This window comes from Carassius gibelio, chromosome A1 (assembly GCF_023724105.1).
Source record: "Carassius gibelio isolate Cgi1373 ecotype wild population from Czech Republic chromosome A1, carGib1.2-hapl.c, whole genome shotgun sequence".
NCBI classification, from domain to species: Eukaryota; Metazoa; Chordata; class Actinopteri; order Cypriniformes; family Cyprinidae; genus Carassius; species Carassius gibelio.
This window is the reverse complement of record NC_068371.1, coordinates 28,665,732-28,683,831: the sequence shown is the minus strand read 5'-3', so window position 1 is coordinate 28,683,831 and position 18,100 is coordinate 28,665,732. Positions and strand designations below refer to the sequence as shown.

General features: G+C 34.7%; 1 long non-coding RNA gene across 2 annotated transcripts; it reads left to right on the top strand.

Moving 5' to 3' along the window:
• Nucleotides 1-1,411: 1,411 nt before the first annotated feature.
• On the top strand, nt 1,412-12,948 carry LOC127945924 (uncharacterized). 2 transcript variants are annotated; one of them, XR_008150987.1, is made up of 3 exons: nt 1,412-1,586; nt 1,728-1,844; nt 12,275-12,948. It is a non-coding gene; the product is annotated as an uncharacterized LOC127945924 (long non-coding RNA). The 2 variants fall into 2 exon arrangements; XR_008150981.1 differs by having other exon boundaries at nt 1,725-1,844.
• The last annotated feature ends 5,152 nt before the right edge of the window (nt 12,949-18,100 follow it).

Sequence of the window (18,100 nt, the reverse complement as noted above, 5' to 3'; positions counted from 1 at the left end):
TGTCTGCGGAGGTTGAGTCGTCCTGCAGCCCCCGCTGGCTGTTCATTGGCTGCAGCATCTTTTTTCTAAGTTCTAAACAAATATCGTAGACGGCAAGGCACAAATTTAGATATTCATTTATCTAATTAATCTATAGCCTATGCACAAAGACAATATGATCTTTTTGTCCCCTTTTTGTTTTAAAGCTTGATGAAGAGAGAGAGCGCAAGTTGCTGCAGCTGAGGAGGACAGTGATGCACGCGTACAGGAGTGATTGACAGTTCGCGGCACTGTGTACAAAAAATACTCCGCTACACAATTATTTCTTTATTTTCGTTTAAGCTTATTAACGTTAGCGTTACAGAAAGGTCTGATTTACGCACTGTTACAGTCATTTTTTTTTTTTTTTTTTTTAAACAATGACATTTGAGTTCATGATTTTAATGTTGCTGTTTCTTGTGACAGACTAAATGAAGAGTAATGTTTCTTGTGGCAGACTGAAGAGTAATCCGGCAGAGTTTTATACTGAAACTTTCCGTCTAAAAGTCCTTCCTTGGTCTTATCCATATTTCTTTGCACGTTGAACACACATAGGCCACAACTGGAAATAAAAAAAACTGCAACCGCGTTAATTGCGTTATTTTTTTTTTAACGCGTTAAATATTTCAAATTAATCGAATGCGTTAACGCGCTAATTTTGACAGCACTAATATATATATATATATATATATATATATATATATATATATATATATATATATATGTATATATATATATTACATTTAATTAAATTTACATTTATGCATTTAGCAGACGCTTTTATCCAAAGCGACTTACAGTGCATTCAAGCTATCAATTTTTTTTTACCTTTGATGTGCTCTTATATATATATATATATATATATATATATATATATATATATATATATATATATATATATATATATATATATATATATATATATATATATATATATATTACCAGCTTCTGACCTTTTAAAAACATATCCACTGTATATTATGCAACGCGGAAGTAGGCTAAGATTGTTTCTTTAAAAATGCGAGACTTCCTTTTAATTTATTATTATTGAATAACTTGCCAAATTAGTGCAGTAGTGCATAAACGGTGCATATGCGATACAAAACAGTGTTCTTACGATTATAAAATGTAGCCTATACTACACTCTAACTCTGCAATATTATGCAACATTTGAAAATGTATGACGCCTGCACATCAGCTTTACAAATGGCTTTAACAATTCTGTGGATAGTAAGCAAATTATGAGCAAACGTGTCACACAATTAACTATGTTTTTAAAAGAGGTGAAAGCTGGAATTGGCGCCTAGAATTAAAACAACCAATCGCAGCTTTCATAGAAGTGTCACGTCAGCAGCACGCGTTTGCTCTTCAATGCGCACGCTCACTAGCGGGATAAGTCAATATTTTGTGTGTGTGATTTGGGCTAAATAAACACAATTTATTTGACCATTGTTGTCATTTTATACCCTATTTTTGAAAAATGTAATTTAAACTTAACAATGACAAACAATTTTGGCGATTTTGATCGTTCCTCATTCCAGTAAACAGTAAACTTCTCATCTCTTGAGGTAACCAAGATGGCCGCTGAAGGGTTAACATGTTTTCAAAAGCGAACTAGGCCTATATAATCATGCTAATGTCTAATAATTGTGTCTGATGCGCAAGTTCATCCATTCATTCACTTATCATCCACACTTTTCTTCCAGCAGAACACCTATGAAAGCTCTCAAGCAGACTTCATCAGAAGGGGGAAACAACCTAGAAAAGAATATTGCATAAAGATAATAAAAAACTGGGAAGACACAAAAAGGGAGCAAAAGAAGAAGGTGAGTAGAAAATGAGGAGTGGATACGTCAGGCTGTTTGAAGTCGGGCATTGTATTAAGGCGTTATTGTGTCTGACAGCGAGCGATATAATGAAGATGAAGAAAGTAAAAGATAGGGCTGATGTTAATAATGCGTCGACCCCCCGTTGCTCCGACCTACCCTCTTCATCGCCTAATTGACCGGGCAGGGCCTCTTGAGCCCTCTGCTATTATTTATTAACAATTCAAAGATAAATAATTCACGATTTGGAAAAGAAGCTAGAGGACAGAAGCTGTTAATTGAGCACTGGAAGGGAATAGCAAGGCCTCTGTCCTGATTTAACACCATCCTGGTGTTTTTATCTCAGTTTTTTCTTTGTCTTAACTTTATATCATACTGAGTGCAGATCAGGCCGTTCGTGTCTTACTTAAGGAGTGGACACATTTAACATCGTTTGGCAAAATGTCATGGATGAAATGTCAATTCCAGCAGATTTCACAACCAGTTCAAGTAAAAAACCTGCTTGGTTTGAAAGGTTTCTTTCACACCTGTGATTGTTCTATCTTTCTGTGGATTAAAATAATGAAGTGTTTTAAATGCAGTTATAATTGCAAAATAATTGCAAAGTTTACTATACAACAAATAGCTAGGCACATCTTAGCAACTACTCAAAACAATTTTCCCCATCTCAAGATAATTGTAAAAGCGTGTACAAAAACATCTGACAAGTGTTATTTAAGTATAATTGAATAAAAAAAATATATATTCTCTTTTCATTTTAGTTCAAGTCTTAGTACTTTTATTGTGTGTTCTTGTATTTATATGTACTTTTTAGTTTTTTTTTATTATGTTTGTATAGTGTTTCTTAATTTTTATTTTAGTTTTATATTGACATCCAGTTAAACCAAATGAAAATGAGACATATTTCCTCTGCATCTAGCAAAGGTTTTATTATTATTAATATTATTGTTAAAAATAATCCATAAAATATACTGAAAAAAAAACGGCAGCTGTGGTTGCCAGAAGTATACCGTAAAAAATATGTTTAACGGTTATACCTTAAATTTACAGTTAAATACCTTAATATAACTGATATAATATTAATATACCAGCAAGTGGTGATGAGAAAGTCACGTGATGAAACAAAGCCCATCACAAGCAGCTTTTAAATAATAAGATATATAGAAGGTGAACAGTGTTATTCACACAAGCACTAAACACCATCATGGTGAGACTCATTCAACTGAAATATTCAATAAACATTAATGTAACAATATTATATGCAACCCTAAAAAATAAGAAGTTATTTCAAAGAAAAAACAATAAATTCAAATACAATTTTAAATGCAACACAGAGAATTCTGGGAACGTCAGGTTATGGTTAAAGGGAATTACCGTTAACCATTTAACAGGATTGTACTGTTGCATTTTCAAAAAAATTCACCGTTAAAATCACAGTAATTTTTTTTGTACAGTTTTGTTTTAGTTCATGTTTATTTATTTATTATTTATGAATAGCATTGTGGTGCCACTCACATTTTTTTTTTTTTTTTTTTTGTAGGAAATGTAGAAATCTATTTATTCTAACGTTTTATGTTCTAGTTCACGCTTTTTTTTTTTTTTTTTTTTTGAGAAATTCAACAGAAAAAATGTATATTGATAACTGTCAATTGTTTGTGTTAAATTATTTATGACGTGATGTAATTTGCTCTAAATAGATATATCCGGAGGGATTAGCCCTGTTCTTAATATCGACTGAACATGAAAAGCTTGAAAATTCTGCCACAGGATTTGGAAACCATCTTATTTTTAACAAAAGTCTCATGCTTATATATGGCTTGCTAAGTTTGATCATCACGGTTCTCTAGGGCTTCCGATCATTAATAAACCAATCTTGATTCAAAGAAGCTAATGCTTAAAGTTTGCTTTTCACTCAAGTACAGTTTCTGCTGGGATATAATAAGTCAGAGAAATATCCCTCTGAAGGTCTTCTTTAGCTTGCTTCTCATCGGGGAACGGTTCATCAGAAGTTTTCAACAAGGTCCATACAAATCTCCAGCTGCCACAGTACAACATACAGAGCCTTTAATGATCGCTGCTTTGGGGAAGACTGCAGATGGGAAGATAGTTTAACTCTGCTCCCTTTATATTTGTATTTTTGAAGGCATCACTGTAGACTTCACTTAATCTAAAAGTACATCAAAGCTTCTAATGCTGCTTGTGCTAAACATTTGTCTGGTCCTTATTACCAAAGTGTATCATATGCCCGTGGGACACTGAAGAGTCTAAAAGGAAAAACAAACATGCGCCTTTAGCTCACAAATAACTGTTTATGCTGGTACAAATGAGCATTCTGGGTAAACAAATACTCTCGAATGCTAAAATTAAAACAGTTTTGGTGCCTTGTGACTTGGTGTAAATGATCAATAACAATGGTTTATCTCAGATCAAAAGATTTTAATCAAGTGAAACGATGAACATTGTATCAATAAATAAGTGGCACAAGTTTCCAGTTTATTAATGACGCTGTGCTTTTATGAGCACAGAACTGCACTGCCTCGCGAGCGGGTCCCGGTCCGAGGTGGAAACACCTCTCCGGAGACGCTGCATTTTGCTTGCTTGATCTATCCGAGTATATTGCGATCCGTCTCTCACATGCTGCTAAAGCAGATCTCCAAACCCGCTGAGAAGCGGGTGAGTTTTGAAGCCCGGGCTGGTGAATATTAGAACAAAGAGAGAATGAGCCTTCTGAGGTTCCTCTGCTCTTCAGTGCCCCTCTGTTGAACACAGGGGGGAAAGAGATCTGCCTTATCATAATAAAATGCACTGATGAGTGGTAAACAATTGCTAAAAAACATATTATTGTGTTATTGTGATGTTTGGGTTAGATAACAGATGCCCACACATACACTTGTGGGGGAGGATGGGTAAAACTTCATCTGAGAGGATTTTGTTCATATTCTTTAGTAGAGAAACAGAAGCTAGGGCTGGGTGATATGTTCAGTGTATATTTGTGATGATTTTGCTGTTGGTCCTCAAAATGGCTTTAGAGTTGTTAAATTCTCTGAATCTGTTCTAAAATCGATTGATCTAAAACTCTGATTTATTGATTTGTATGTGTTTGAGAGTAACTGTTCAAACATTTAGAGTCGTTACGATTTTTTAAATGTCTCTTATATTCACTAAGGCTGCATTTATTTGATCAAAATACAGTTATATTTTGAAATATCTTTATAGTTTGAAGTAACTGTTTTCTATTTGAAAATATTTTCAAATAAAGATTTGATGCTCACGAAACATTTCCTAATTTACTAAATGTTGTGCTGCTTAATGTTTTTGTGGAAACCATGATACATTTTATCAGGATTATTTTGATGAACAGAAAGTTCAACAGAACAACATTATTTAGAAATAATCTGTAACATTATAAATGTCTTTACTGTCACTTTTGATTAATTTAATGTGTCCTTGCTGAATAAAAGTATTAATTTCTTTCCAAAAAGCCTAGTATATATTCCAAATGTGTCTATATTATAATATCTCTATTATACTGTAAACTTTGAAGTTTTATTGTAATATGTGTATCCTAATATTATATATTTCACTGTGCATTTCATGTAGTAAAATGTGAAAACTTTTTACTGTATTTTACTTCTTTCTTTAAAAATGTGGAATTTGATTGGCAACGATGGTTGATTATAGATCTCTCTATCTATAATAGGTTTCACAAATACTTTTTCAAAATAAATATTTAAACATCTGAAATTTCTTTGAACTGTTTTAGTCCTACTGCAAAACCTTATAGACAAAATGTCCTTATTCATCATTTTATCTATATATCTATCTATATGGTTACATCAGTCCTACTGCCATCTGATCACTGCGTTTGCACCAAAAGGCTGCATTAATAATGTTCCAAGATGGGACAGAGTCATGTGGTCCCGTGGGGCACCCCCTTACTTTTGAGCGTCCGAAGAAGAGCGAGTAAACTCTTTGGTCGTCACGTAGAGCGACTGAAGTTTTGGCAGCTTTGAGGCTTCTGCCCCGATGATTATACACTTCATTAGAGCTGTCAGTCACTTGGCTCCTGTGATGGAGCGGCACTACAGGGCCCCCTCAGGGCCTAATCAATGCAGCGTCCCAAGGAACGTGCCATTGAACAGATAACAGGGAGAGGTGCATGCCGGACACCCTCCCCAAATGTGCCCAGATGGCTGTCATTGATCACAGCGATCTCTTTGTGTTTTTTATAACTTAGTTAAAGCTATCGTTTACTTTTGTTCCATACAATAACAAACATTTTACTCCAGGGCCTTAAAGGGATAGTTCACCCCAAAATAAAAATGGTTGTCCTTTTCTAATCCTCATGTCTTTCCAAACCAGAAAGTGCTTGCTTTCCTTTCTTTTGGTCCAATGTTGTTTTGGACCCCATTAACTTCCATCGTATACAGCCAAAAACAGTTATTCAAAATACAATTGTTTTCCACAGAAGAAAGAAAGTCTTACAGATTTAAAATGACATGAGGGTGAATAAAGAATGACTCAATTTAAATGTTGTTTTTTTTGGGGTTGAACTGTCCCTTTAAGAAAGGTTATAAACAAACCTTCTCAGTCCTGCTGAAATGTTAATTATGCAGTTTAGAAGTAACAAAAGCTTTGTTTTATGTTATGATTCATCGTTAGTTTAATATAATTTTTTTTTTTTGTCTCACCATGTACAAAACATGATAAGCATGAAAAATAAATGGACAGATGGCCGCCGATCTCCAACCTGAGTCCCTGGAACAATGAGATATCCTCCATATTGTGTTTCGCAAATACATCAGGAACACACACACACACAAAAAAGGCTAAATATAACATAACAAAATAGACTTTGAAGAAAAGTTCTGCAGACAGAGTTCCTTTCAACAATATACAGATTGAGTGTTTCTCAGTACTTTGTGTTATTCAGAGCATTCCTCTAAATATTTTGAGAGAGTGAGTCGAGATGAAAAGAGCAGAAAACAATGAGGCTGCACCGTTGTTGTGGCGTCGGTGAGCCCTGGCTCGTCTTGTCTTTGTGTCTGCTCCAAAGGGTCCCAAAGACACCCTCACTAGGTCCTGCAAAGACCATAACTGTGTTCCCTAGTACTTCTCCAGGTGGACCCTAGTCAAATGTTTTAACGCAATCTCAGGTAGCATTTTTCAGATATTAAAATGTTTTAGTAAAAACACTACCATTCTAAAGTTTGGGGTTGGTAAGATTTTTAATAGAATCATTCTAATATGCTGATTTGGTGCTCAAGCAATAGATATATATATATATATTTTTATTATCAATGTTAAAAACAGTTGTGCTGCTTAATATTTTTGTGGAACCGGAAAATCTCCTTCAAATGTTTCAACCTTTGACCCGATATCTATATTCATAGATACAGGTTGAAAGTAATGCATCATCCCTTGGTCCCGGCTCAGTTATCTTTGAAGCTAATGCCGCAGTAGCTTCAGAGCGGGAGGTGCATGGGGGTCTGATAAAGAGTTCACCTGTGGGACGATGTTCCATTCATATCTTATTCATACGATAGACCATATACGCATCACTGAGATTGAGCTCAGGCGATATGGTTTGCCATGGGACGAAAGAAATTGTTGCAAAGACATTGGGGTGAATATTTCTTTTATAATATCAACATGAATTTTGCTGTCCCGTTAGTTTAAATTTAAAGCCATAGCTCACCCCAAAATGAATATTTTTTCATGATTTACTCACCTTTGTGTTATTCCAAACCGGTATGATTTTTTTTTCTGTAGAACATAGATATTTTGATCAAACTTTACTTTTATTGTATGAACAAAAATAGGAAAAAATAACAGAATCAACGATGCAGATGTCATCAAATAAGAGACAAATGAGCAAACATGGTATATATGTGCAAATAAGTACATTAAGAACATTTTCAAAAGAGCAGATTCATTATAACATGATTAATTAGTGTCTGTTTTAGATGCGACTCCACGGTCTTCCACTTGAGGGAGCTGTGCATTGAGATGGAACTGGGAACAAAGGATGGTAAATCAGATCTCTCTTGGTTTTATTCTATTTCAGGTCAATTTTCCCTCCGAGGGACATTTATTATAAGGCTCTATAGACTCCTATAGTCCTTCTTTTACAAAAACAAGTTACAGTGTCAACTTCCGATGACAAAAAGCCTAAAACAACACCGAATATGACTTCCCAAACATCACATGCTCACATCTCCAGGCCTGAATTAGGAGGTAAAGACCTTAGTGAATGTTCACTGTGTGGCCGAGATTATTCTCCCTCATAATGGAGTTAAACACTGCAGTCAGCAGATGACACAGCGCAGGGCTCAGTGTGTTGTACACAGTGGCTTTGGAGAGGCAAGTGTGAATAGAGGGACAGATTTAATGCTCCAGCTCGGGATGGATTAGCGCGCTAAACTGCAGCCTTCGTCCTGTAGTCTCAGCAAACTCTTGGGGGGCGATAAGCACGGTGAAAAAGGGTCTCACGTTCAGCCCATATGAAACAGGATTATCTCCCTTCTTCCACCAGCAACCCTTCACTCGATCTCATTCTAAATTCCACGTGCCCCTTGCCTTTCTTTTGTCCTGTAGTTTGAGGAAACATCTCCGTTTGCCGTTTTAAAAACTGCATACATGTGCCAGATAGATGGAAATATGGGCTTGGTTCATGGTCATGTGTCGGGGGGCTTGATGTGGTGAAGGTAATCCAGGTTGATCTGGTTTATTCTGTCACAGATATGCAGCTGAATGACGGTGACCACCGAGTTGGAGCCCGAAAAGGACTAGGGGCTAAAAACAGGATTATGGCGGTACATTGGCGTAAACGGACTGGGTTTATCTCTTAAATTCTCAAAAAAAAAAAAAAAACTCCAGCCTGGCTTCCGCACAGCAGAACCGTCTGTGTTTATGTGGGGGAAAAAAGCACAGGAAAAGTTTCGGGCATCCAAGATTATCTTTGAGGCCAATGCAACATCATTTTACATCAATTTGTGCTTTAAAAAGTAATTATGGTATCATTCAGGGAGGGATAATTCTTCATGGATAGTTTCCACTCGAGCAGTGAGTGACTGCTAGAGTTTGGCTAGTAATGCACTTCCACCACACTTGCTGCCTAAACCCAATTATGATGATTTTGTTAGCAAATAGTGAGCTAGACATGAAAATATGACTAATTGTCAGTTATTTTGAGAATATGAATGTCTGTCTCCGGCAAATCTGTGCACATAAACACATAAAGAACCACACATACACTGCAAAACGGTCATCTTTTTGCCTAATAATTCAGTTTAAATATCAAAAACTCTTAACACTTAGCAACATTTCATAAGATATTACGACTCGTTTTGAGATAATGTTTTTAATATGATATTGTGTCACGTTCAAACATTTGGGTTTGGAAATAATTCTTAATGTTTTTGAAAGAAGTCTCTTGCGCCATGTTTATTTGAGTAGAAGTGCAGTAGAAATGGTAATATTGTGAAATATTGATAACATTTTACAATAAGGTTTCATTTGTTTACTTGCGTTACCTACAGTATATTATTTAACATGGACAATAATTATAGCATTTATTAATGTTAGTTAATATTAAGTTCAAAACGAATAACAAACAGTAAAAAAGATTAATAAATGCTGTAAAAATGTATTGTTCGTTGTTAATTCTTGTTAATTAATTGTTTATATAGCAATGGCAGACAACGAGGGGAGCACTTCTGAGAAAAGTCTATGAAACAGGGTCAAATGTGTGTATGCAGACTTTGCTGGAAGTGTTTTACCCATATTTATTTTAGGGTTAAAAACAATGTCTTTAAATCTAACTGATAATGTCTCGGGAGAAAATTAGCAGTACCTTTTTCATTTTTCTACTGATTTTTTTTTCTTACTGTGAGTGTTTGAAAATTATTTGGAAACAATAATTATTTTGCATTATGTGTGCCATTTGGAGCTGCTTATTGCACATAAATGAATCACTTGAGTACTTATATTTCACCTGAGCAATTTCTGAGAAATGAAATGTTCTTCTGTGAACACTAAATAAAACACACACGCATATTTAAAAACATTGAGCGACAAGCGTTCCTGCACAGCCATGCACTTTGCGTTCCACGGCTCTCGGCCTCCTGACAATTACTCGCGTCTTCTCCAATCTTGCCTCGAGACCTTGCGGATATCGATCTGCGCACTTACAATGACTCCGGCAAGCATAAACAAACAGTCGGAGCTACTCACGCACACTTACAAACACGGGCTCCCACATCCCTAACCACAATCCACAGGGTGGAGGACCCGAAGCACACAGAGAAAGATTCACAGACTGTGTGGATGCTCCAATGTTTATGTTTGCAGATTAGCAATGATGAAAGAATTCCTTTTCATGTCTGTACTCGAACAACCCTCACACACACACACACACACACACACACCCCGCCCGGGCGTCTCACACACACACACACACACACTCCTGACTCCCTTCATGAGGCGAGACCTCCTCGATGAACATGGATCTCCTCTCCTGCTATGGTGGACTTTCAGTTCTTTGATACGTCACCCTCATCTTTTGTGACATCTCATCATCAATGCTTATATGAGTTCATGTGAAAGGCTTCTGTTGTTTGCAAGCAGCATGACTGTGGTCTCTATTGCTCTCTTTCTCTTTCTTTAAGTTTGGCCTGATTTTTCCTTTCCCATGTCTTTTTTCTTTGTGGTGACTGGGATTATGATGTGATTTATTCATGTTGGGGTTCCCATGCCAGGAGCCTTGACTATCTCCACCACTTCCCTGCTGAAAAGACCAGCAGGGGCATATGTTGTGTTTCAGATGCTGGTGTATACTCACCAGGCTTTTCAACTAGCTTAACATGCAAAACTTCCCTGTCAACCAGCTTCATCACAAACACCATGCTCGGTCAACCATCTACAAGTTTATCAGTGAACACTATGGCTATGACCAAGCAAACTAGCACTAATTAGTAGGTCTGCACAGAAAAATAATCACATTTTTAATAACTGTTAACTGTTAACCAAAGGTTTGAACTCAAACTGTGTTAAGAACTGAAGCCCCATTCTTTTCCACAGATTTGTGTTAAAAAATATATAAATAAATAGAAAAATAAATAAATGAAAAATAAGAAGGGAAAATAATAAATAAGATGCATTATTTATAGTAGTAACTTTCCTATTGTTCTAAAGCTGAATGCATTTTTTTCTTTGTGAGGAATTAATTGTGTGTGTGTGTGTGTGTGTGTGTATATACATATATATATATATATAATTTTTATATACTACTAAGTTTTATATTTTCAGATTCGAGTTTTAGTTATTGTTATTTGTTATTTGCTTTTCTCATTTTTATTACTTCTATTTAATTCAATTTGTATTATTTAAAATATATATTTTTTTCCTTAGTTCTAGTAATTTCAATACTTCAACCTAAACTTATTTATTTCAGTAGCCAAAGCAACATTTAATTTTTGCATGTTAAATGTATATTTTATTTGATTTCATTTTTTACAAATTATTATTAAACCATTTTTTTTAAAACAATTTTAGTTAACAATAGCAATAGTTAACAATATATATATTGTATATATATATATATATATATATATATATATATATATATATATATATATATATATATATATATATATATATATATATATATCTTCTTCTTTACTAAAAAGAAAGTTGTACAGGTTTGGGATGATACGAGGGTGAGTAAATGATGACAGAATCTTTTTTTTAAATGTAAACTATCCCTTTAAGAAACATCATCTAATATCTTTGGAACCAAATCAAAAAGAATTGGCTGTAATTTGGAATTATTTTAGATTCGATAGATGTGGCGCCAGTCGTTTGCAACGTAGGCAGCGTAACACCCAATATGCACTGGAAGAGAGTGGCGCTGCAAAACTAGAACAAGGCGTAGACATCGTGTAAATAAGAGATTTATTGAGCAGTGTAGGCCGCTTCGTTGATCATAACGGGATGGAAGTGGTTTAGTATTGCCACATTGCTCAGTTTCTGAGTGTGATTTATTAAACATTTGAATAACAATTTTGTTTTTTATGCTGCCAAGAGGACCAGCGTTGAGTTGGTCATTGTCTTGATTTACTGTTATATGAAAGAGTGATAAATTCAGAAACACAGTTCCCATGTTTAGAGCGTGAATAGAATATTACATGCAGTTTGTCAACACAAAATAAGAATTTTTATGTAATATACATATGCATTTATCGTATGAAATTCATTATCGTATTCATTATCATTTGCATTCACAATTATTATATTAATATTCATTAAATACAATTATGGGAATGAGAGTATCAAGTTAAAAAAGTGTGTTGTTTTTATAACTTTTCAGTCCTTATTCAGGGTTCTGCATTGCTCTCCATGTGATTCACTTTTCCCCTCATTCTCTCCAGGTTGGTGGATTTGGATTAGGGAATCCCGTGGTTGAAGTGGGGACATGCTCAGGCAATTTGTTTCCCATTATTTTAATGCAAGGGCGACTTCTTCCAAACAAAACAGGATTGCTGGCAGCCGAGCGGGCCTCTGGTCGGTGCCTGCGAAGTCAAGATCTGAAGACTTCTCTCTCAAACTCTGAGTCATATTTAAACGGAAGATAAGTCGCAAAAGACACTGAACATTAATCATTAAACGTTAGATCCTTAGGGCATCTATAAATCACTGAGAGCCCCTTCACCTCCCATTAAGGAGTGTGTGGATCTAGCCAAGTCATAATTTCTACATTCATCAGATGTTATTGTTTTCTTTGAATGCAGTGTAATGAGGCACTAACAAAATGATACAAGCCAAATGCAAGGATGGATACGTTTGTTCTTAGGGAAAATATTTGTGTGCATTTGTTTTGCTGAGTGAGCCTTTTTTTTAATTTGTGTAAAAAAATAAAAAAATAAATTCATATTCTGAGCAAGAGTTGGGCAATATGTCCAGTATTTTATATCATGGTAAAACTATATTAATTTATTTATATACATATTTTTGTTTATAATGATTTATAGTTATTTTTGTTGGAAATTCGGCAAAAATTGTTTATGTAAAAATGACTTATATTATATTAATAAATATGTTTGATTGTATAGCACTGTGTTGGACACTACAACTACTTCATCTCTTATTATTATTGTTTCTTTTTATTTAAGTATAACTTGTATGCAAATTAAAAGACAAGAATATTCATAATTGACCACTGAGGTAAATGCTACTCATTTGAACTTTCTATTTATCAAAGAATCCTGAAAGAAATGTCCACCAAAAATATTAAATAGCACGAATGTTTTCAACATTGATAATAATAAGAAATATTATTACTTAAGCAGCAAATCAGCATATTAGAGTGATTTCTGAAGGATCATGTGACACTGAAGACTGGAGGAATGATGCTGAAAATACTGATTTGCATCACATGAAGAAATTACACTTTAAAATGCATTAAAATCAGCTTTTATGATTTGTAATATTATTTAGAAATATTTATTTTTTATTAAATTAATGCACATAAGATACTTTTTTTAAAACATGAAAAAAATCTACTTGACTTTTAAACAATAGTGCAAGTCTGTCGTCAATGCAAAAAAAAAAAAAAACACTTCCTATTATGTAAAAGTTTAAAAGACACAGACCAGTATATTAATATGTACTGACTACTAATCTTCTCTTTGTGTGCCAGGTTTTTCCTCATCTTGCCTAACAGTGTCATATATCAGACATTGTAGACAGACTATAAGCCATTTTCTTGAGAATAATCTGTCTGTTCCTCCTTGTAGTGGGCGCCTCACCTCTTTGTCATTAGGTGAATTGAGGTTTGATTGCACAGAAAATCATCTTATCATTTGAACTCATACTTTACCTGCCAAAAGCTTTCCATGCAGGATGAGAAGCCCACCTCCCTCAGGCTTGTATTGGAGTTCTTATCTCTTTAATAGATAGACGTACTCCAGCCAGAGAAGGAGGGATGATCTCCGTACTCAAGGCCCAGAGGGTTGCGACCGTTCGGCTGTGGTCTGTGATATATGAGCTCTACCAGGTGCTGACACTCAGCCTGAAGCAGAAGTTCAGGGCCTATTTAGACGTAGCACAACTTTACCATGAATGCCGTGATTCACACTCGTGGAATGACAGCATTGGATTACTAAACCTATGTGTCCCTGTCTGCTTGTGAATACACGAAAGACATTAGAAATCTATCTATCTATCTATCTATCTATCTATCTATCTATCTATCTATCTATCTATCTATCTATCTATCTATCTATCTATCTATCTATCTATCTATCTATCTATCTATCTATCTATCTATCTATCTATCTATCTATCTATCGGTAACACTTTAGTATAGTGTCCAATTCACACTTATAACTAGTTGCTTATTAGCATGCATGTCTATTATTAACATATTGGCTGTTTATAAGTGCTTATAAAGTACATATAATGCATGACATCCATAATCCTACCCAATACCCTAAACTTAACAACTACCTTATAAATTATTAATAAGCAGCAAATAAGGAGTTAATTGAGGCAAAAATCATAGTTAATGGTTAGTTAATAGTGAGAATTGGACCATAAAATAAAGTGTGACTGCATTTTTATTCAATAAATTAGTATTAGAATGCTAAACAAAATCAATGTTATATTCATTTATTTTTATATAGAATGACAAAAGACAGCTTTGCGATTAGCATGAATATTTTGAAGCAGTTCTTGTCATTTAGTCTAGAAAGATGTGACTAAGCTTCTATTCCCAATAGTAATTTCAGCACAGTTTTCTAGAAGCATATGCATGCTGAACACTCAACATATTTTTCTGAAAAAAAAATCGGAATTGCAATCTTCCACACGACAGCGTCAGTAGAAAAAACCCAGAGACCCAGAATGCTCTAAAATGGGCGAGTGAATCTGTTTTTCTTAGTGTCGTCCCTGATATCTTCCTGTGCATAAGGGCCCTCATGGACCTGCCGTTGACCCCTCTGTGTGTTCCTGTCCAGGAGCTGAACCGTGGCCTGAGTGCCCTTATCTGGTCAAACTGGGCGGCGGGGGAGTCTTTGAAGCCACACTCATGTAGCGATGTAATCAGCCAGCTAGCTGTAGGGTCTCTGCCCCATCATCCACAGCAGCATCAGCCTTGCTGTAGAAGAGGCCAGAGAATCACACTCAGTGATCACAACAAGGTCACGTAGCACTCTTCTACCTCCAGTTTTGAGAAATGTTTTGCTAATCTTTTCCTGATAACCTGGTCAGCCAAACTCCAGGGATCCAATCAAGAATTTTCCAGCCTTGACGGAAAAAATAGATAAATAAATAGCATAATCTAACAAGAAATAGAATATCAAAACAACCAGCCTGAGAATTTATTTGCAGGAGTAAGAACAGATTTAGAATGATCATTTACAGTCAGACGGTCAATGCAAAATGGATCAATACAGATTTTGTATTATACTGGAATTATTACAGTATTTCTGTTCTCAAAAAAAGGTTTATTTTTTATTTTTATTTTTTTATTTTTATTATTCAGCAATTCATTCACAAAAGATGCATTAAACAAATTCACAAAATATTAAGCAACAAAACAGTTTTCAACACTGATGATAATACAAAATTATAATAAAAAAAAATGATAATCATATAAAATAATACTAAAATAATAATACAAAAAGTTTGAGCAGTAAATCAGCATATTAGAAGGATTCTAAAACTCTAAAACTGTTAAAGTCTAGAGTGATGAAGCTGAAAATTCAGTTTTGCGTCACAGGAATATACTGTGTATTAATATATATTAGAATAGAAAACAATTATTTTTTAATGTAATAACAATTCACAATATTGCTGTTTTTAAATGGCTGCAAACATCACAAATGTATGGACTTCAGTTTAGAATATTTGTGAAGTTTAGAATTCTGTGACTGACCAATCAGAATGAAGTATCCCAGAGACCTGTGAAATCAAATATTTCATATAAATAACCAATGTTAAGCATATAAACAAGTCCAAAAAATGTATTACAAAACCAGACTGAATCATTTACTTTAAAAATTGTTGAATCGTTTTGGATGGCTAAATTTAGATCATTTGTAATTAATATGATTTTGATCATTGGTAAATATGGTAAGAAGGAAAGCGAATGCATTTTGTGCTCTGAATTGGGCCGTGCACCATAACTTTGCAAAATGTCTTGTTCGCGGTGCCTTCTTTCTCTATTTTTTCTTTCTGTGCTCTTTGAAGTGCCTGTTTTAATTTGGAATCTAATTGAATCTGTGCTGCGATGTCTATCAGCTGTGTGATCAGAGATCCCATGGTGCAGTGCGGCGTGCCCCCACACTCCAGTGAGTAGGAGTGCAGATATCCGTCAAACAATAGCAGTGCCCACAGGGCCTTCTATATGTTCATTTCCAATGCAGATTGCACCAGCTTTGGCGCCATCAGGTTGCTTTAATATTAGCCGTATAAAAGCAGTTAACCTTTTCATTCTTCTCCACACACTCTTGGTACCTTGGTAAGGTTCTTCATGGAACAATAGATACCAATAAACAAAACCTTTATTTTTAAGAGTGTGGTGCTACAAGAGAAGGTTTTACCATTGCAGAATCACCACTGGGAGGTTAGTTAGCCGTCTTATGCTATCAATATTAGCATCAAGCATCTCACAAGTAGCCTAACTCATTTTGGCTGAGTGTTGAGATGTTTGGGAAGATCTGACTCGATGGCCTGTTTCTTCTGTCAGTAAATCAAAGCAGGTGGTTTCCTCTCCTGTGAGACGTCTGCACCGAGAGCTGCGCTCCAGGGTGAACAGGTTATGAGGGAGCAATGATAAAAGTCAAGTCATAAATCAGTTCTCTTTCTCTATCAAAGGCATATTTCATTCATGTGTCTATAGCATTTAACTAGCAGTGAGGTCATAAAAAAAGATTTCCATCTGTATGGAAACTACACAGGATATGAGGCTCGTGCTCTTAGCCATATATTAATACCGTATTCTCAGACGTACTGGAAGTCATGTTCAGACACAGAAGGGTGAGGAGGGGAAACCCCAGCGCCTTTTAAACCCACTTTATGCACCGGCCCTGCTCAAAAAGAGCTTACTAATTGTTTATAGCAACACATTTGCATGGAACAACTTTTGTTTTGTTTGCAGTTTTCCTGTAATGTTATTTAAATTGGCTCGCAATGCTGGGATAGAAAATCTGTAGAAACAATATCACAATTAAAGAAACTGGAACGCATTGAGTTCATAAATGTGAGATTTTGAAGAAAGACTGAAATAGTATTTTGTTGTCAAATGTAATCTAATAATCTTTGTGTTATTTTTGTGTAGAGTAGTGTTGGAAACTGAGAATCAGGCTGCATCAGTGCAGTCCAATTACAGAATGAATGACTCTTTTTAGTGAATCAGAAACATACTTTGCAACCAAGCTTGTGTTATTGCTGAATGAATCATTCTTCTGTCAAATAAGTTTTTATTCAGTCATCGAATATCCTTGAAATAATCACAATTGTCAGGATAAATTTTTAAATGCACAAAATACATACGCTTATGTAAAAAAAAGTGATATATATATATATATATATATTCCAGTCTTTCTACTTCAAATTCTATGCATTACTTATTGTTTCTTAAAACTATATTATGAAATTTAGAAATTTTAGAATTTTATTATGAAATATTATGAAAAATTTTAATACACCATTTTTTTTACAGAGTAGATTTTATTTTATTTATTTAGACAAATAGCTCACCATTTGCCAGTTAAATTGAATTTATTTTTCCAAATATTTATTCCTACTAAAAGAATCATCAATGGAAACTTTGAGAAAGTGGAATGGGTAAGAAGAAATAATTTTTTTAATAAATAATAAATAATACAATATTTTCTTTTGTCCATAGATGAAAACTGCATATACATCTCCTTTTCCTTTCTTTATCAAAAAATATAGAAGCACCTTGAAAATTCTGTTGCATTGAGAATGTATCATAAAAATCTGCTAACATCAGGGTGAAAACTAAAGCTAATGAATATGATGCATTTTCAAATCTGACATAGCGTTCTATCCCAGTCGAGCAAATTATTATAAGGCCGATAAATCCATTGCAGGCAAACATCAGGGTAGATTCAAGAGACATGCTCAGATATGCCGGTAATGAGTTTTTTTTTTTTTTAAAGAGCTGCTTCTGTGACTCAGAGGAGAAAGTCTAGAGCGAAACTTAAAACGCATGAAGATAAATAACATGG